Source organism: Lissotriton helveticus, chromosome 7, assembly GCF_964261635.1.
Source record: "Lissotriton helveticus chromosome 7, aLisHel1.1, whole genome shotgun sequence".
NCBI classification, from domain to species: Eukaryota; Metazoa; Chordata; class Amphibia; order Caudata; family Salamandridae; genus Lissotriton; species Lissotriton helveticus.
This window is the reverse complement of record NC_136068.1, coordinates 165,061,485-165,082,984: the sequence shown is the minus strand read 5'-3', so window position 1 is coordinate 165,082,984 and position 21,500 is coordinate 165,061,485. Positions and strand designations below refer to the sequence as shown.

At 49.4% G+C, this 21,500-nt stretch overlaps 1 protein-coding gene across 4 annotated transcripts in view; it reads left to right on the top strand.

The window, feature by feature from the left end:
* The window catches only part of STAU1 (staufen double-stranded RNA binding protein 1), a 383,483-nt gene that overhangs the window by 50,992 nt on the left and 310,991 nt on the right, over positions 1 to 21,500 (top strand). The gene's annotated exons all lie outside the window — the stretch shown is intronic.

Sequence of the window (21,500 nt, the reverse complement as noted above, 5' to 3'; positions counted from 1 at the left end):
TTGAGCCATCTTTAGGGATTCAACAATCATTAAATAACCTCCCTAAATGAACTCTGGGTGTGTGGACCCAGTCCGAAATGCTTTTTTGGCATCCACATGTATGTTCCAGACCTTGATGGTCCAGGCGTTGTAACGTACACTACCTTCATGAGCGCCATGAAGCTAATTCACACAAAAATTTGCCTGCATCTCATACTTCAACTTCTAATGTTCCTCTTCCACTTTCTGGCTGGCTTCCAAAAATTGGAGGTCTGGTTCGAGAGAAGGTGGCTATCAAAAAGGAATTTGGCCACGCGCACCGTGCTCTTTTTCCAGTCATTGGGCGTCAAGGTATGAACTTTGATTTTGCTGCCACTGCCGGGATATAAGGACAATAGCATTGTCTCCATTGAACATGTCAAACTGCACCCTTTGGCCAATACTTCATAGTATGCCATGAAATAGTAGTTCTTTTCTGCAAGACTTTTCTTTGCAGCCTATGAGCACCACCAGAGGTGATCCTCCCCGGCTGTGGGAGGATAAGTGCTACGCCGATAACTTACCTGACACGATACTGGTTTCTACTATCGTGTCTTCTACAACAGATGTCATTTATAATGATCCACTTTTGGCAAGTCCATCTTAGTTGGCAATTTCCTACTGCTGAGTGCCAACATCCTGTTTTCAAGTTGAACACCTCCGGGTACTATATGGGTCCGGATGATTTTTCTTCTGGCAGTTCTTCTGTTTTGCATCCGCCTCCAGCACAGATTCATATTTTTATTTCATGGTTAAAACACACTTATCTAAACAATTATTACCTCCCGGAACGTCCTGTTGCAGAACTAGTTGACGTGGTGTTGGCCCCCCATTCGTCTTCACATGAACTGAAGAGACTTGTCCCTCATGAACATTTCAGCTGTTCCCTGACTGTTTGTTTGGGATAAAGTTACTTTCAACAAATTCGTTCCTACTGAGATCCTGCAGATCCCATATGTGTTCAAAGTTTCTATGGGTGATTTAATTGTACCTGAGTTGCATTATGATGATTGGGATGTTGATACTGTAAATTCTATGCTTTCTGAATTATAGTATTATGTTGTTTGAATCGGAAGATCTGTTCCTTAACTCTGCCAATTATACAGAGATGTTCTGCTATCATCATTTTAGACATAATTTTCTACATAGAATAGGTAGACAGCGCCCCCATTTTAATTACACACAGTTGGGAACATTGTCCAACTCCCCCTCCGAGGAGTTCCAAAAAGCAAAAAGAGAAGTGTATTTATTATGCGGGATCTGACACTTCAGGCCCCATGATATATTATTTTAAATTAACTTCAACCACCAAAAATATATGCTTGCTCAAACTAAGCTTCTATACACTGCACCTTTTATCAGTCACTTGGCACTTAAAGGTTATAATTTTTGGAAGCACACAGTTGATTTTAAAATTGACTTGGGGGGGGGGGGGGGGGGTAATGATTATTGGAAGGACACTGTTGATTTAAAACCGATTTGGGGTACGAAGTTGTGGCAGGGTCAGGGCACGGAAACCTTGTTCCTGGCCTGTCTAATCTCTTCCCCCCCCCCCCCCCCCCCCCAAATAATTTCTTTTGAAGGAAACCATCCAGCCGACTATTTGTCTGGGATTAGATGTGGTTTAGATTGTAGTCCACAGGGTACCTGCCAACCAGGCCCCCTGTGCCAGCGCTTCTTCCCTAAAAACGAGTCCACAATTGCCTTTGTTGCCCCCTGTAAGTCCTTAGTAAATGGAACCTGGGTATCCAGAGCTTTGAGACTGCAGAGGGTCCCCTAGGGACTCTTTACCTAGGCCATGCAGACTGCCAAAGCAGCATGCAGGGCCTGGTGCAGACAAAATAACAAAGTCGACATGGCACACTACCTGTGTGCCATGCCCACTAGCACTGCCCAAGATATAGACAAGTCACCCCTCTAGCAGGCCTTAATATCCCTAAGTCATTGTGCACTATATGTAGGAAGCTGGGTTTCTGTTGCAGTAACCCACCCACCCCCTTTTTGCCAGATTTCTGATGCACTTTGACTTGATGTGCACTGGGTCCTTGCCAATCAGGTTCCCAGGGCCTGTGTTCTTTCCCAAATCTGTACCTTGGACCTCCAATTGGCACGTCTCTGGTCACATGTCAGTCCCTTGTAAAAGGTACCTTGGGTGCCAAAGGCACTGTGACCAGATAAGGCCTCTAAGGGCTGCAGCACATATTGTGCCACCCTTAAAGGTCCTGTTCCATATATAGATAGATAGATAGATGGATCTCTCTCTCTCTCTCTCTCACTCTCTCTCTCTCTCTCTCTCTCACTCTCTCACTCTCTCACTCTCTCACTCTCTCACTCTCTCACTCTCTCACTCTCTCACTCTCTCACTCTCTCACTCTCTCACTCTCTCACTCTCTCACTCTCTCACTCTCTCACTCTCTCACTCTCTCACTCTCTCACTCTCGCACTCTCGCACTCTCGCACTCTCTCACTCTCGCACTCTCGCACTCTCGCACTCTCTCACTCTCTCACTCTCTCACTCTCTCACTCTCTCACTCTCTCACTCTCTCACTCTCTCACTCTCTCACTCTCTCACTCTCTCACTCTCTCACTCTCTCACTCTCTCACTCTCTCACTCTCTCACTCTCTCACTCTCTCACTCTCTCACTCTCTCACTCTCTCACTCTCTCACTCTCTCACTCTCTCACTCTCTCACTCTCTCACTCTCTCACTCTCTCACTCTCTCACTCTCTCACTCTCTCACTCTCTCACTCTCTCACTCTCTCACTCTCTCACTCTCTCACTCTCTCACTCTCTCACTCTCTCACTCTCTCACTCTCTCTCTTCTGGACTGCTGGGGTGAGAGCCTTTACTCTCTGAGCCCAGAAACCAAGCGTTTCCTGGACTGAGGTGGTCACTCCTCCCCCAGGCCAGGAAGAGCCATCTGTGGCAGAGAAGCTTCAAAGGCCTTGCCGCTTTTGTAATGCAACCCCCCAGCCTCTCCTGCTATCAGGAGCAGGCCCTCTAAAGGCCGCCCCTCCTTTTTGGTGGGAAGACGGGCAGGAAAAATAAGCCAGCACAGATGGTGTGCCCGCCTCTGCCAAACCCCACCCCTCTGGTGGGGTAGGCGAGGGGAAGCCCACTCTTCAGTGCCTGCCATCTTGTAGATGGCAGGCACTCTCCAATCAGGATTAGGGATTGTGCCCACTCCCCCACATGGGGTGAGCACACAATGGTTGTAGTCACTCTAAGGCCAGAAGCCTATTGACAATTGACCTACAGACCCCTAAAACGCCCCCTAAATACAGTATTTAGGGGGGAGCCCTGAACCAAGAAGACTGGTTCCCCCAACCTGCGAAGAAGGACGAAAGAAGACGCCCATCAGAGGAGACTGCAGAGAAGAACTGATTTTGCCCCAGCCCTACTGGCCCGTCTGCAGTTTCCAGAGATCCTGCGCCAAAAGGCGCCTTGCCCTGCAGACAGCGACCTCCAGAACCCTGGGAGTACTGACTGCCCTCAACAAAGACCAGATGTCCTGTGAACAACCGCTCTGTTCAAAAGAAGCTCCCAAAACAGACTCTGAGCCTGCTGAGGACCAAGAACCAGACACCTGGAAACAACACTGCACCCGTCGCCTATGGCCCGAGTGAGAGTGGCCCACTGGTCCCAGTGCGGTCCCCGCCGCTCCAGATTCAGACCCTTCCAGGTCTCCCTGACGTCGCCTGCAGCCTCTGCACGGAGACACCCTTAACCATGAGTTAAGGTAAGGTGAAATTCGACCTCAAAAGACACCCCTGCATCCAGCCGCCCTACGCCCTGGAGAAGAGAAACTGAGGTGCACCTACGTCCCCGAGCCCTCCAACTTACCTGCCCAGCTATTGGTTCCTCCCGGAAGTCTTCCTGGACCGAGCCTGCTGCCAAAATCCAAGACCTGTAACTCCCATTGAAAATGGGGCACCCAACACCAAAACAGCACCATGCATCTGGCGCCCCTGTGCCACGGTGGGTGCGCCTTTTGTGCTAAACTGGATCCCCCTTTGTCCTGAGCTTAAGTCCAGGAGCTTTGCTCCCACAACCTAGTAGCCTGCTCGTGAGCAGCCACCAACCGGAGGCCCCCTTACTCTTGTAGATAACATTGGGCTTCAGCACTCTGTACCCTTCCACCCTAGTGCCGCTGAGGGTGTTCTTAGAGTGCATCCTCGGCCCTGGGGTATCCCTAGTTCTAACCAGAGAATACCAACTCTCACAAAAAAGTACTTACCTGTAAACCGATAACTTCATTTCCTCCCATAGGATTGCATTGACTGCTTTTCTTTGAAAATTCTTTTAAGTGTGGAGATAGTTTAAATGAAAACTTGAAAAACTGCAAATGTACCAAAAGTGAATTACTTAACTTTTGTCTAGGAAATGTCTCAGTGTGATATTTAGGCATTTCACACTGATTAGGAAAAGTAACTTAAAAAGTAATCCAAGAAGTAACGTGTTCTGTAATCTACAAAGTAACTGAAAAGTAATTTTGATTGACTTACCTGTAAACCAACCAACTGCATTTGAACCTGCATTCAACTGGTCAATACTTGTAAAAAGTTAAAGTATTATTTCTCTTACCTACACCAGGCCTCGCTTGGTTCTAGAAATAAAATAACTAAATAATATTTTTTTTTTTTTTTTTTTTGAAAACCTTTATTGAGCCTTCACAGGTGTTACACCGCTTGTCGCCTACAACCCAACCGGGCCGGCCGCTAAGAAAGTGTTAAGCAAACAAATATGCATTATCATAGTATAAGTACATCTGCGGTCGTGAGGACATGAGGACAAAGCTCCAAAAAGAAATTGTGAAGAGGGGATTGCGAATGGGCCATGCCGAAATTAGGAGGTTTTCGTTTTCTGTTTTATACCTAAAGAAAGAACATTCAAACTTCGGGAAATCACTTTGTCATCGATATAGGAAACCTAATGCCATTTAGGTGGGAACGTACTTCAGAGTCCATGTCAACAGCACTTTGTACACCTCGGTATGCACAATATTAGTCGTCCCATTATGGTACCCCGCCCCCACCCGGTGTCGCCCTCCCCCACCAACAAGCCTTCCCCCCACACTCACTCCTCCTCGTCCGACTCCGGTGCGTCATCTTCAGGAAGTGGCTCGCAAATCTCACCTCGGTAAGCATTCCATGGGGACCAAACTTTGTTCCACTTGGCCGGGCACCCCCTGGTCAAATACACTGCCCGTTCCGTGACCATGGCCCTGTCCATATTAACACACCATTGCGAGGCCTTCGGTAGATCTGCCACCCCCCAGCGCTGCGCAATATCCCTCTTAGCCATCATCATTCCAATCGTGACCCAGAGGCGGCCATGCCGGGACAAGTCAGTTGGTTCCCACACATTAAGAAGGCAGCGACGAGGCTCTGGAAGCACGGAAACCTCTAGCACTTGTGAGACGGTGCGCAGGATCTGACGCCAATAGGTTTGTATAAGGGAGCAGTCCCAGAGTGTGTGGAATAGTGTGCCCTCCTCCCCGCAGCCTCGCAAGCAGAAGGGGTCAGGGGCTCGCTGTATGCGGTGAAGCAATGTTCTGGTGTAATATGTTCTGTGCAGAACTTTGAGTTGGATGAGTCTCATTCTAGAGGATATGCCCGCGTCTTTGGGGGATGCCAGTGCCCCATTCCATTCGTGTTCATCCAACTCCCCCACTTCCTGTTCCCATTTACCCTTAAGAGGCACTAGCGGGTCTGGGGAATTATTTAGGAGTTTCCGGTAGGTAAGGGAGGTGGCCTTTTCCACCATATAGTCAGTCAAGAGGCGATCCTCCAGCGGGGACGACTCCGGGAGAGTCGACCCCACCGGAATAACCGCCAGCAGAGCATGACGAACCTGGACATACCGATAGGTTTCATGCGGTCCCATCTCGTAAAGTTCCTTCAGGCGGTCAAACGTGATGACCGCCCCATGGTCCCACATGTCTCCCACCGTTGAGATGCCTATATCGTCCCAGCGGGAAAACCCCTTGCTGGTCCGAAGGTTGCCCTGAGCACGTGAGTCCCAGAGTGGGGTGAGCTTGGTGATAGTGTCTTTCCATCCTAGCGCAGCGGTGGCTGCATGCCAGGTGGACACCGTGATCTTAGTGGGCCCCTTCAACGACCTGAGTTTACGTTTATCGTAAAGCGGGGCCAGCAGGGTACCAGCCCCAAGCTGGGCCCGATCCGCCTGGAATGCAGGGTCCGATTGCGATGCGTGCAGCCATTGATTGATCGGCCTAAGCTGGGCCGCCCAATAGTAAAGCTGGAGGTTAGGAAGTGCGATGCCACCCTCGTACCAGCCCTTACAGAGCTTGGCGTGAGCTATCCGTGCCGGGCGATTAGTCCATAGCAGACCAGAGATCACCGCCGCCACCCTCTTGAAGTACCTGGGGGGCACCGCAAAAGGGGCATTGTCCAGAATATATAGAAAGCGGGGCAGGGATTTCATTTTGAAGAGGGCTGCTTTCCCCAGCATTGTTAGCGGTAATCCTGCCCAGAAGCTCGCATCACGCCTGAGGCGGTCCAGCGGAGGCGCCAGGTTCAATCTTTCGTATTCCGCCGGGTCACTCGTGACGTGAATACCAAGATACTTAAATGACGAGCCGGCCAGCCGTAGGGGGCAGGCTGAGCCAACCGTGGGTAGGCTGCCCGTCAGGGCGTATAATTCGGATTTAGACCAATTAATGGTATAGCCAGACACCTCCCCGTGGGTATTGCAGATGCGTAAGAGAGCCGGGATGCCGTGTTCAGGATCCGTCAGGTAGACCAGCATATCATCCGCGTAGAGCGAAATACGGTCTTCCCAGCCCTCCTTCCACTGAATCCCCTTAAGCAAGGGGGTGGACCTAATGCGGATTGCCAAAGGCTCCAGCGACAGCGCAAATAGCAGGGGGGAAAGAGGGCAACCCTGTCGGGTGCCGCGCATGAGCGGGAAGGAGCGGGAAACGTGGCCATTCGCCACCACATGCGCCACCGGCATGGTGTACAGTAATTTAACCCACGAGATGAAGACAGGGCCAAAACCCACGCACCGGAGAACCTCAAAGAGATAAGCCCATTCGACCATGTCAAAGGCCATCTTTGCATCTAGGGCCAAAATGGCCGCGGGTTCGCCGATTTCATCCGTCCTGGCCAATACCCCATGCACCCGTCGTAAATTGAGTGAGGTGTTCCTGTGGGGCATGAACCCGGACTGGTCCGGGTGAATTAAGTCAGAGAGGTGGGGCATGACACGGTTTGCCAGAAGTTTCGCCAGAATTTTACTTTCTGCGTTAAGTAAGGATATAGGGCGGTATGAGGAGCATTCCTCCGGGGGCCTACCAGGCTTAGGAATAGCCACAATCGTGGCCGTCCGTTGGTCTAACGGGAGCACCCCCGTAGTACGGCACTCCTCATACATTCGAAGCAAGTATGGGCTAAGAACAGCAGTGCGGTCCTGGAACCACTCAATTGGGATGCCGTTCGGCCCGAGCGCTTTGCCCGTACATAGGGCCCCAATGGCAATCCGTAGTTCGTCCGCAGTAAAAGGTGTCTCAAGCTCAGCCGCCGCTTCGGGCAACAGTGCCGGGATAGGCAGATCATACAATGCGCTTTGGGCCGCAATCGCAGTGACGTCCCGTTCCGGGGTGTAGACCCTCTCGAAGTGGGCCGCCAATGCTTCCACTATCTGAGCTGGGTCCGTATGAATGGTCCCCTGTTCGTCCTTAACCTGTTGAATCCCCCTGGCAATTCCACCTCTTTTGTCTAGCCAAGCCAGCATTTTCCCTGCCTTGTCCCCCATATCATACACGCGGTTTTGTGTGTCAGCGATGTGACCTTGTGTAACGTGTCGAGCGTGGTCGGTATAGAGACGCTGGGCTAGCATGAGCGCGTGCAGTGTGTCGTCAGTGGGGTCTGTTTCATGGGCAGCGGTTGTTTCGCGCAGTCGTAGCTCGAGCGCCGAGTGTTCCGCCACCTGTTCTCGTCTATACGAAGTTATGGAGCTAATGGCTTGCCCCCTCAGGACGGCCTTATAGGCCTCCCATAGCACCACAGCCGAGGCTGCGGTAGGCTCGTTCTCCATGAAGTAATGTGTCGTGGAAGTCTGCAGTGCCTTCCGGACCTTAGGTACCTTAAGATATGAGGCACGCATCGGGAAGACGCGGTGGCGCGAGTGTGTTTGTGAAGTAATGGTGAGAGTTAGTGGGGAATGATCAGAGATGCCCCTAGGGTGAATGAGCACCTCTTCGACGCGCTGCAACCCATCCCCCAACGCCAGAAAGTGGTCAATGCGGGACAGACTATTATGGACGGTGGAATGAAAGGTGTACTGTCGCTGTGTTGGGTGGACGTGTCGCCATATGTCTACCAGCCCCAATGCCCCCAGGAACCTCTGGAATCTGGAGGAACCCCCGGGGAGAGCGGTTGCTGGGAACCTGTCGAGTTGTGGGTCGGCAGGGGCATTAAAGTCCCCGCCTAACAAGGTGTCTCCCTCGGGGAGGGACAACAAGAAACCACCCAGGGCAGGTAGCATCACTGAGTGCAAGGACGGCGGGATGTACACCGATACTACAGTCAGTGGGCGCCCATCCCACTGACCAATCACCGCCGCAAAACAGCCCTGCGGGTCAGTTTTCGTGCTGAGGGTGATAAAAGTAGAGGATTTTCTGAGCAGGATACCCGTGCCTCGGGACCCAGTGGAGAAGTCTGAATGGGCCAACATTGCATACCCTCGCCTGTCCAGGGCCTTGGTGGCAGTACCCATTAGATGGGTCTCTTGAAGGAGTATGAGGTCAGGTTTATGACGCTTGACCTCGGACAGAACAAGGCCACGCTTCACTTTATCACCCAAACCGCGCACATTCCAGGCCAGAATCTTGAGGGAGGAGCCGCCCAATCGCGTCTCACCCGCCTGCCTCACAGTAGGCCGTGCACCCACCACCATCGAAACTTAGGGACAAAAACCAACAGCACATGGCCCACCCTCCCAGCATCGTTCCAGTAAATAGCACAGTACATTCTACATTTTTGATCGATAGCATGAATTTCCCGTAAAAATAAACAAACCCCCCCCCCCCAACACCCCCCACCCTGCCTCCCTGCCAAACGGACTCAGAACTGCCCGCCACCCCAACTTAGCAGAGCGCTTAACCCATATCAGAAACAGAGTACTTGCACGTCGGGGGAGAGTGTCCCCCCAAAGCAGGCGGTCCCTTTGTAGCCCACGGGTCGTCCGGGCCAGTGTCCATTAACGACTCAATGAAGAATCAGAATGGGAGCATAGTTCAGGAGTAACATGGTGGTCCCTCGTGGTCTCATCATTCGCCTCCAGCATCCCCCAAGTGTTCCTGTGACGGTGATCCATTCCCGCTGTTTCTGGGTGGAGAGCGTGAGCCCCGCCGGCTCCCTTCTCCCGACCTGTTGCGTCGACGGTTAGAGGCGCGGGCCACAGTGCGCCAGCCATCCAGCCACTCCCTGGCATTCTCTGCCGAGTCGAAAAACCAGACCTTCTTGTCCGCCACCACTCTTAGCCGGGCCGGGAACAGCATGGAGTACGGCAGTTCTTGGTCGCGAAGCGACTTTTTAACTTCGAGGAATGTTCTCCTCCTACGGGCGACCTCCGCCGTATAGTCAGGAAAGAACGAAATCCGAGAATTCTGGAGTTGGATGGGCGGTGCCACCCTGGCGGCCTGGAGGATTGCATCGCGGTCCCGAAAGTTGAAGAGTCTCGCCAAGATGGGGCGCGGGGCGGCCCCTGGGGCGGGCGTCCCTCCCGGGACCCGGTGGGCCCGCTCCACTGTAAAGAAGTTGGACAGTCCCTTCGGGGCCAGTTTGGTCTTTATAAGATCTTCAACGTATAGGTCCATGGCCCCCTTTGTTTCAGACTCCGGAACCCCCAAGATACGGACGTTGTTGCGTCTGGAGCGCCCCTCCTGGTCATCCAACTTACTTTTCAAAAGTTTATTGTCCGCCTGTAGCCTCTCCATTGCTACTTGTAGTTCAGAAACGTCCTCTATTAAGGATTTATTCACCACCTCCACCTGCTTCACCCTTTCACTCATTTTCTGGAGGTCGGCTCTGATAAGGGTAACCTCCGCCGCGGTCGAGCCCACCGTGGCCTGCACCTGCTCCAGCGCCCGCAGCACGTCGTCCAGCGTGGCCTTTTTAGCGCCGTCGTTGTCAGCGCCCTTCCCCAATGATTTGCGCTGCTCAGGCTGGGTGGATGACTGGTTATCGTAGGCATACTTCCCAAGCTTCGCCTGAGCAGCAATCTGCCGTTGTCCCTTCCCCGCCATTACTGTTCAGCAAGACAAAGTCTATGATGGGGCAGACCGGAGGTCCGTAACCGTCCACGGGGGGGAAGGGAATGCAGAAAGGGGGGGGGGGCCAAAACGGGTGGTTGCTGGCGCTATTCGAGTGCCGCCGGCCGCCGCGGAGCTGTGGCGGCTTCGGCTGAATCAAGCAAAATGGCGACTAGTGCTGCACAGGTCCGCCGGCTTGTGTCGAGCGCAGCCAAGGGGCACAGCTGCCCAGCGTCACCGTGTACTCAGCGTGAGGGGTAGATCGGGCGGTGGGGAGGATCGCCAGCCAAGAGTGTAGGACGATGGCGTCGTCGGCTACTTCCGGATGGGTGCGCCGGGGAGGATGAACTTCCGCCCGGCCACAGGAATCAATCGACACCGGGGCTCGCCTCGCGTCACCAGGCCCGTCTTCCACAAGGGACGGAGATGAGGTTCCGCCCCGATGCCGGGGTCCAAGCGCTCCCAAATTTTCAGTACCGGTGCCGTTCGGTCACCGCACCCAGGACACCCTCTTCGGACTGAGCAGTGAGCGGATAGACATGCGGATTGTTGCGGGAAGCCGCCTCGCTACGGGAGCCTCTCTAGGTTGCTGCCGCCATCATCGGCTGCTAGCCACGCCCCCAACTAAATAATATTTTTATACAATCAAATTGATCTGAGTTTGGTCTTTTAGTGTGTGACATCATTTTTTTTTTTTTTTGAAAACCTTTATTTATAAAGAAGTGTACACCGCTATTTAGCCGAACATCCCGGGGGCACGGCAGCATATCGAAAAGCATATTATCATGGCACACATCGTTCACAGTTCCGGATAAGTGAGGTTCAATTTTACCATTAAATCAGGATGACATCAATAACGTAAAAGCTGCAGTATAACTTAAAGAGACGTGGGTGTCGGAAGCCTAACCGTAGGATATATTCATACATCGGACGAACCAAACCAAAAGTTCTGCATATTGAGACGACTACAAAGAAGGTATGGGTCACATAGCAGGGAATCAGGATATACGTGCATTAAAATATTACGAGCACCGAATAGACGCCCGCCCAAGTACATCAACAATGCAGCAACAGTTAAGACATGAATCACAACAAATCAATGAAAACTCAGGGAATTATCCAATAGACCGATCCCACATCCGAAGAAAGAAGGAAAGAAAAAGGAAAACCAAAAGAGCGAAGGAAAAAGGCCATAGAAACACAAAAAAGAAAAATAATAAACCCCAACCCCCCCACCCCGCACACCTGTAGATGGCTACGGCCAACCCCCCTAGCAGCGTGCCTGTCGCCCAGTAACTAAACCCGAAATATAGAAGAAAGAGGAAAATAAGGATCCGAAATATAACTGTGAGGGAGGAGCCAGAGGATATAATCAAACACTTCGGCCACGACCCCCCCCGACCAACAATTGAATAAGTATCAACTCAGTACTACATCTTCACATACAGCAAGAACCACAGGGAGGGGGAGGAGGGAGAGATCGTAACGTTTCACCGTGTCGAGAATACAAACATCAATGCAACGGGCAGGTAGTCCAGCAGACTATCATGTCGTGTAACTCACCCCCAACCCTTCCTGATCACGAAACCAACCCAATAAAGGATAATGTGGAGCGGACCACCCAACAAAAAATAATCATAACGTAGGCCAGAGTCACGACAATAATATAAATTAGGTAGAGCTTTCGTACGGTGGGAATACAAAAAGTCAATTAAGCAAGTCAATTGTAGCAGTAACAACAAGGCAAGCAAATGCAAGCCGGAGTCCAGGTGCGCAGTTCGATAGTACAATGGTAACCCTCCAGAACAAAAGTTCGAATCCAACGAAGCGGGAGCAAACAGTGGCCCACCATGAGTCCCAGGTACTCTGGCCGGAGCAGATCTCCGCGGCTTGTGGAAGTCCTCAAAATCCAGGCGACGAGGAAGCAGAGGATCAAAAGTCACCGGCCCAGCAAACGGCCGAAGAACAACAACAGCAACTCCTGGCGCAGCCGAAGGGGGTGAGGCAATGGCGGCATCAGGACGACAGGGGTGCATAATAGAGCGGCGGCCCAAAATGGCGGCGAGCCGCACGGGGTCAGCAGAGGCACCGGGGGCCAAAACCGCGTACAAGGACAACAAGGCGTCCAGGACATCTCCGGGCGTGGGCGCCCGAGTACACACCCAGGCCTCTGCACAATCCGGCCGGCAAGGAGCATCGGTGCAGAGCGGAGTACCCCCCACGTTGTCGGCAGCCATCTTGTGAGTTTCGCCGCCCCACACTTCACCGTGGGCCCCCAAACAGTTCCCAAATGTAGGACTTTACAGACCCCCGGAGGCTCCCAACAACGGCCTCACCGGCACAGGATAAGAGAGCGCCCGATGGGGGGGGGGGGGATCCTTCCCGAACAGCGGCAGACCCCACAGGCAAGATCCAGGCGCGGGGTCCAGGACCGCCGGACAAAACAAAGGCGAAGGGACCCCTTCACACGGTCAGCCCCCAACACAGCTCGTCCCCCTCCAGCCGCACGGCTCAGTCATCGGGCCGGTTCAGGATCTCCGGATCACACGCACAACGGTTCCCACCAGTGGCTCACTTTCGCGGCCGGGGCCGGCAATCTCTTCTCCGCCGGTCGGGTCCCGCAGGAATCTCTTCACCGCCGGTCAGGTCCCGCAGGCGAGGTCCCGGTCTCGAGCGCCCGGAGGCCCCAATCTCACCGAGGGCACAGCTGCGGATCCACAGCACCCAGGGACCTCCGGATCAGACGGTGAGTAAGAGTGGGTGTTCAAAGTTCAAGTTCTGTATGGAAATAGCATCGCAGTGAAGGATATATGACCGGATAGTCGGAGTTAGCCGGAGGGTCGACGGAGCCGAGCTAAAAGGCGGCCATTACGTCCGCGAGCTAGGCTCCTCCCCCCGTGACATCATTTCTTGTCTGAGTTTGTACAATAAATGCTTAACACTACCCTCTGGTAAAGCCTTACTGCTCACCCAAACTACCGCAAATAGAGAGTAAGGTGCTGTCTACTCTTACCTCTGGCTACCTAACCTTTGGGGTTCCACTGGACTCTGTGCACACTTACCTTACTTTGGTATAGTCTATACCAAACCAGCTTCCTACACTATATCACAAGCGTGGGCATATCTACATGAGCAGATATGCCTCTACAATATTAAGGTCTATTCCTTAATGTGGTAAGTGCCAGGGAAGCCATTGAGAGTACATGGGCCAGAAACTCGACTACTCTAAGTCCACAGCACCATGATGGCTTCACTGAACACAGGAGTGTTTAGTACCGGACTACTCCTTTCAGTAAGCCCTCACTGATGCCAGTGTGGGATTTATTATATCATGTACACAGTGGTATCCTCAGAGGTGCCTCCTGAAAATGTACCTACCCTGATGTGGTCCCGGACTGGCTGTAGGCAGCCTGCCACCACCTGACAATGTTGCGGGACCAATGGTTCGAGAGCCTCTACTCTCTGGGACCAAAAACAATGCACATACTGGGCAGAGGTGTTGCACCTCCTCTCGAGTACTGTGCTCATTCTGGAAGAGGGAAGCTTCAAAGGCCTTCCGACTTTATAATGTGATCCCCAGCCTCTGCTGCCAGCAGCAGATTGAAGCCCACAGTTTACACTACCACTTTCAGCGTGAAATCCGCTGGAAAACTTAGGTGCCCACCTCTGCCAAATCCACCCCTAAGGCGGGGGAGGCGAGATGTAGCAGATCTATCAGTCCCCGCCATCTTGAAGATGGGAAGACCCCTCCAATCATGACTAAGTTTATGCCCCTCCAAAAGAAGGTGGTATAATTGAGGGTGTAGTCACCCCAGGTAAAGTGCTCTTTGACCCTACTTGCCACTCCCCTAAAATGCCTCTAAATTTAGTATTTAGATGGTTCCCCCCAGACCTGGAATAGTTTCCTGCCGACTTAAGAAGGAGGAAGGAAACGCCATGCAGCGAAGCCTGAAAATGACTATTTACTTGGCCACAGCCCTACCAGCCTGTCTCCAGCTTCAAAGGCTCTGTAAAGAAGACTATGCCTGTCCTGCAACCAGCGACTTCTAGAACCTGAGGAAGACTGACAGCCCTTCTACGTAGACCAGAGACTCCGGAGGTCAGCAGCTCTGTCCCCAAGAAACGTACACAAAGGACTCTGGGGCCCTCTGAATCCGCGAGTCCTGCCCACTATGCACCCAAAGCATCCGGCCTGTGTCCAGGTGGACCACCAACCCAGAACAGGTTCCCCCGCGATCCTGACCTCCAGTTCAACGCTGGCTGACCCCTCCTGGACTCAACAACTATGCCTGCAGCCTGAACCCAGCGGCTCCCCCTGACAGCGACCGGTTCCGGTGAGCAGAATCCATTGTCTAAAGGCACCCTTGCACCTGAAACCCCTGGTCCTTGGTGAGCTAAAACTATTGTGCCCCTATGACCCCCTACATCTCTACTTAACTCTGCTGTCGCTGGTCTCCCTCCTGCCATCTCCAGGGCGACGCTTGCAGCCTGTTTGTCTGCAGCAATTGGACCGAACTAAGATTTTGACCTCTGCACCTGGCTGCCCCTTTGCCGCCTGTGGTGCAGTTTTGGTACTAACCTGGCCCTTGCTTATTTTTGTCCCGAAGACTGTAACTGTAAGTTGCGTTCTTTACTTTATAACCGCATTTATTGTTTTCCTCCATAGGACAACATTGACCTCTCTGAAAATTACAATAAGTGTTGACTTTTGAAAGTATTTATTTCTGCAAAAAGTACTTACCTTATTGCGAAGACCTTGGTCTTAAAAAAAATCTCAAACTAAGCTTATTTTTATAAAATTGGTGTGGATCTCCTTTTTTAATCGTGTGTCTCTTTTTGGTCAATGTTGTGCAATAAATGTCTTACCCTCCTCTGTATTAGGGCGAAGGCTGCTTGCCCTTACTACCACTAATTGAGCACCTTCGGTTTTACATTGAGGTCTGTACACTTCTGGGGAATCTCTGGACTTGATGCACAGTATAACCACCTAGTGGTATACCACATACAGAGCCAACTCCGCACTGTCTGCAGTGAAGCAACACCTTTCTCTTTTGCCCAAAGGCATGAATTTGTTAGACTTTCTTTTGGGTCCCAAAACCCCACGTTCTAAAAGATTGATATGTGCTACTTATACTGAAAATTGTAAACAATCCCAAATGGAAGCTGATGCATGGTTAAGACTAGTTGACCAAGATTGTTTAGATAAACTGCTTGCTGTTGTTGATAATAGTATTAATATGTTGTAATCTTGTATTTACAACTTAAACAACATTGTGTTGTCTGTTATTGATATTGTGCAGAATGACATGTCAACGTTGTGTCATGGGCAAATTCAGCTTAGTTCAATTGTGTAGTTTAGCTGGACGCATCAAACAGTTAAAAATGGGTGCATTCCATGGAATTTCTTGAATTGTAGGCATTTGTTTCTGCTTTTAATTTAACACGTAAACAACAATTGATGGCCATGAAAGACGCGACCTATACAGTGCTGCATTAAAAAAAATTAGAACTCCTCCCATTCACTATAGCTGAAACGCCTTAGGTGGTGTGGTTAATACACAGAATTATTTCACTGCCTATATCGATCTTTCAATTTACAGCTTGCATCAAACATTTTCCTGTAGGTAGATAAGCACCCCTAGGCAGCAGTTACATACATGACTTATGGTCATTCCCCTTTGCCTATTGTAATGTAATGTAAAGTACACTTTTATAGCGCTACTACCACTCCAAGGAGTATCTTGGCGCTTAACGCCAACCCAGGTGGAATAGGTTGGGGGGGAATGGAGGCAAACTTAGTCACAATATACTTTACACCAGTGCTCTACAAGCAGCGTCAGTGAGGGAAAACATCCAAGTTTTAAGTGCATTTCTAAAGTGGCTCTCGTTGGCCATCAATCGGAGCTGCGGCGGGAGTTTATTCCAGGCCTTGGCGCTCAAGAAGAAAAGAGATTTACCACCTTTGGTCGCCAGCTTAAATCTAGGTGTTACCAACAAGTTCTGATTTGCAGACCTCAGGCAGCGCATGGGCTGGTAACGTTTGAAGCCATTGGACAAGTATCTAGGCCCTTGCTGTTGGAGAGCTCTGAAGGTAATCAGAAGAATCTTAAACAGAATCTGTTTGCAGATTGGTAACCAATGAAGCGCATTAAGCGCGGCCGAGGCAGATGACTTGCGAGGCCAGCGTAACACCAAACGGACAGTTGCATGCTGGACCATCTGCAGCCTGTCGAGAACGGACTTATTTGCTCCAGCATACAGGCCGTTGCAGTAGTCCAGTCTAGATGTTATCAAGGCAATTTGTACCGTTTGCCTTGCTGACAAAGGAAGAAGATCAAAAAACTTCCTCAAAGATCTAATAATATAGAAACAAGTGCCGGCCACGGCCACCGCTTGTTGTTTAAAAGACAGCTGGTCATCGAATTTAATGCCCAAATTTCGAGCAGAAGAGATGGTATTTGGAGGGGCTTCAGCATCATCAGGCCACCAGTCTTTCGGGGAAAACAGATTTTGAGAGCCGAACAGCAGATTTTCCGTCTTACCGGAATTACATTTGAGGTGATTGTTATTCATCCACTCAAAAGTAGCCTCTATCCAGGACCAGAATAAGCTGTGTGTCGTCAGCATATGATATTGTGCTAATTGGTAGGAAACGATTAGCTCAATCAGGGGCACCATATACAAATAGTACAGGGCTCAGACTAGAGCCCTGGGGGACCCCTGAGCTGATGACTTTAGCTTCAGATTGAAAATTGTTGTGAACGTAGCAACAAGGATGTTTTTATCATTGGTAAAGAATGCAACTCTACTGTCGGACATTCACTTGTTTGCAAAGACGTTAAAATACACGGCGTATGCAATACTTGTATGCCAAATTTGGCCTGTTATTTAAAAATAATTCTGGTTCCCGCAATTCTCCCTTTCATTGCGGTACTCTTTAACTCGAGTTATCTCATGCTTCGTGATCAAGACTTATGGAATGCTGTCTCGAGTCCCATATGTTTTTGCCGTTTCTCAGTTAGTCAACTTCGTCTTGTTTCCCTCTCTGCATTGGATTGTAGGTAACTTATTGTGGCCTTCCATTCCAACTTTAAAAGGCAAATGTCAACAAACTAAGCAGACTCTAAGTATTATTGTTTCAGCAAGAAGTAGCTCTTACATCTGCTTGCTAGACCTTCGAATTGCAGGTGGCTAGAACTTCTAGTGAAATACTCATTGTTTAATACTAACCTTCTCCAGCATTTCGGAGAATTAGTGAATCAAAATTCAGTGCCTCTAGTACAGCTGTCTTTGCCTGCTTTTCTAAGGTTGCAGGGTTTGGCCTTGTTAGTTCTTTTCAGACCATCTTTGGAGGAATCCCGTCCACTCCATTTTCTCTAGTGTATTCAGAGGGTTTCCATTGCTGTTACTCCTCAGTTGCGGCATTCTCATCCTGTTCCTGTTTTTCCTCAAAGAATGTTACTTTTGTGGGCGCTCTAGGGACTGGCAGTGCTCCAACACTGCCGTGAGTGTATGTTTCATATCTTTGGAATACTTCTACTAAGGGAATGTTCTTGTTTGGTCTTTGACGTTTCGGCCTGCCTGGTTTAACTGCATCTGATGTCCCTTCGAATGGGCACTAGACCAGTAGCGGTCGGCAGTAGGTGTTTCTGTAGGGCGGTGACGTGGGCAGGGGGAGGGGCAGGGTGGGAGGTAGGAATGTATGTATTACGGAGTTTTAAAGATAAGTAAACATTTAAATAAATAAAACGAATTTTGTTGCGCTCACTGCATCACAAAATGTGATGCAGTGCGCGCAACGAAATTTGTTTTATTTATTTAAATGTTTACTTACCTGTAAAACTCCGTAATCCATACATTACTACCCCCCACCCTGCCCCTCCCCCTGCCCACGTCACCGCACTACAGAAACACCTACTGCCGACGGCTACTGCACTAGACATATGCCTGGCTTTTCAGAGCTCTGCTGCCTTGGACTTTGGACTGGCACTGAGTCTCCTCTTGACCCATTTTCAGGACTGTCATTTGGGTTCGCAACTTCTTAACAATGCGAGGTTTGAGCCTTTGGCCTACGAGGAGCCGTGCGCATGGACCACAAGATACAGGCTTGGTCAACACGGACGCATGTTGTCTGGTTACTGTCTCGACATCGGCTGAGATTTGTGAGCTTGTTAGTTGTTTGGAGCCTGTGGCTTTGGCTGTTGACCAATCACCCTGTGTGGAGTCCGATTCCTTCGTTGAGTCTTTGGCTTATGAAATGGCGAGTGACACTATTGATTCCTCCGAAGCAGTTTAATTTGATTATTTTACCAAGTTGACATTCCCTTCTAATTTTAGTGTTTAGTGATTCACATTTCTGAAATGAGGCTTTGAGTATGTTTACTTTCAAATGCCATTTACCATATCTAGTATCTTTCTAAGTGCGATTATTCTGACCAAAGGGAGTGTGTTGTGTGTTTGCCGCAAGTCCCATTGTAGTTTCCCTATGTTAGCCTAACTGCACATGTTAGGCCTAATTTTTTCTTAGCACAAGTTACTATATAAACACGCTTGCTTTTGTGCCACATTGTACTTTCACACGGAACTTGCATATATTCTTGCCTTCTTTTCTTTTCCTGGGATTTAGTCTGAACACCACTGACCAGGTCAAACAATGATGTCCCTTGTTATTCTTTCTGGCCAGGCACTTGTACTTAGACCTAACACAAGAATTCAGCTGTGACATGAGACATAATCACCCACATGGAACGAGAGTTCAGAGACTAGAACACTGCGTTTGCTGAAATGTATAACGTCTATCTGTCAATGCTAAGGTATGGGGTTGTCCAGTAATCTCAGACATTTTTGATATGTAATCATTTCACTTCTGTAGCGGGGGATGTTAGGTTCCTCTGCCCTATAAAATGACAGGGCTTTTTATGATCAATGGATGAATAACAACGCTAACAGTATTTTTGATATGTAGTTGTTTCTAATTGTGGCACATATACTACATTTCAGAGCACAATAGTTTAAATATTCTTATTTTCCTTCGTGTCTCCTGGTTATCTTATTGTGGACAAGTACGAGTGTGAAAGCGAAAGGGTGTGTCCCTTTACTACGATCCTTGAGAGGGTCGAGAGTGTTCTGGGGTGTCACTTCACTTGTTTCTCTGGCAAGGTTAGGAGGGCAGGTGAGGCACTATAGCTAGTCTGACTCTCAGATAATGAGGTGGTATAGTGACTCCGTTCCACAAACTATTTCTCTGTGGTTCCAAGCATAGTTCTGTTCTAGAGCAGAATAGCTGCAACAATACCAATAATTTGTTTTACAGTATAATATTAATTCTATATGAAGATACCAGGACATGTTTTTTTGTTGTTTTTTTTTTTTTTTTTACATTAAACTGGGTTGTTTCCGTTAGGCTCTGTCAGTTTGTCTTGTACTATTTATTTATTTATTTATTCTGAAAGTTTTATATAGCGCGAACAAAATCTTTGCAGATATCAGAGCGCTTTACAAAGCAGGGCATACCAACAAGAGAGTGAAACTCAAATCATTAGGGAGTAAAGTAAAACAGGTACATCAATATGCAGATATTACAGATAGATGTGTGCATATATAGTCAGGTAAGTCAATAATACAGGTAAAACACATCGTCGTAGTGATCAGGCAGAATAATACAGAATGGTGCAGAGTCTATACGGATAACGTTAATAGGTCGTGTCAACTGTATTTGGCCATGAGAATAGCTTTTACTTCTTTCTTAAAAAGTGTGATGGAAGAGATGAGCCTGGTTTCAGGAGGGAGTGAGTTCCAGATCCTGGGTGCCATTCCTGAGAAGGAGCGTTTATAAGTTTTTTCCTTACGGAATCTTCGAGGTTTTAGCAGAAGATTGTTAGTGCCTCTGGTGTTTCTAGAGCCACCAGAGATTGACAGCTTCTGAGCGAGGTATCCGGGAGAGCTCAGATGTACAGCCTTGTGTGTCATGCAGGCGATTTTCAGGTGAATTCTGGCTTCCAAAGGCAGCCAGTTCAAGGATTTCAAGTCAGGGGAGATATGAGAGTGTTTTTTGACCCCGTGATGAGTCTTGCTGCAGCGTTTAGAGAAGCTCTTAGGGGTGCAGTAGTGGTTAACGGAAGACCGCAGAGGGCGATGCTGCCGTAGTCAATTCGCGGGATTACTAGTGCTTGTACTGCAGTTTGGAAGTCTTTGGCTGGCAGGAAGGGTTTAAGTTTCCTCAGGATATTGATTTGGAAGTTTGCTCCCTTAGTAGCCTTGCTGATATGATGCTGCATGTTGAGATTGGAGTCGAGAGTTATGCCTAGAGATTTTGCTGAGTCTACTATGGTGGGTTGGACATTGAGTGCAGTTAGCTGTTTCAGCCAGGATTGAGTAGTAGAGACCTTCGCGGGAGGTGAGATCAGAAGGAACTCTGTTTTCAGAGCATTGAGTTTGAGATGATTATCGGCAAGCCAGGATTGGGTGCTTCTGATCGTTGAGTTCAGGAGTAGAATGTCTTTGGGGGATTGTAGTTTGAGATATAGTTGGGTGTCATCTGCGTACATGTGAAAAAGTACATTGGATGCTTGTAGCAAGGTAGTGAGAGGTTCCATAACTAGGTTGAACAAAGTTGGTGATAGGGAGGATCCTTGAGGGACGCCTAACGAAACAGGTATTGGCGAGGACATCAGGTTGTTACTCTTGAATTTCTGCGATCTGTTGTGTAAAAAGGAGGTGAACCACTTGAGAACAGTCCCAGATATACCCATCCTTGTGTTCAAAAGTTCGAGTAAATTCTCATGTTTAACAGTGTTGAATGCTGAAGAGAGATCAAGAAGGATGAGGAGGCAGGTATAATTTTGATCTAGGATTTGAAGGGCATCGTCAATTATGTGAGTCATAGCAGTTTCAGTACTGTGTCCTGCTCGGAAGCCTGATTGATGAGGGTTGAGGAGATCAAACTGATTAATGTGTTTAGTCAGTTGTAGTTGCGCGCATTTTTCCAATAGTTTGGCGAGAGTGGGAATATTGGTAATGGGGCGATAGTTGTTTAGGTCGGTTGGGTCGACCGTAGGTTTCTTTAGTAAAGGAGTGACTTGTCCAACTTTGAGGGAGTCAGGGATGGTTTCTTGTTGGAGTGAGCTGTTGATAATTTTGGTCCAGAGTGGAAGTAGCAATGTAGTGAAATCTTTGACAGCATTAGCGGGGAGGGGATCCGTGA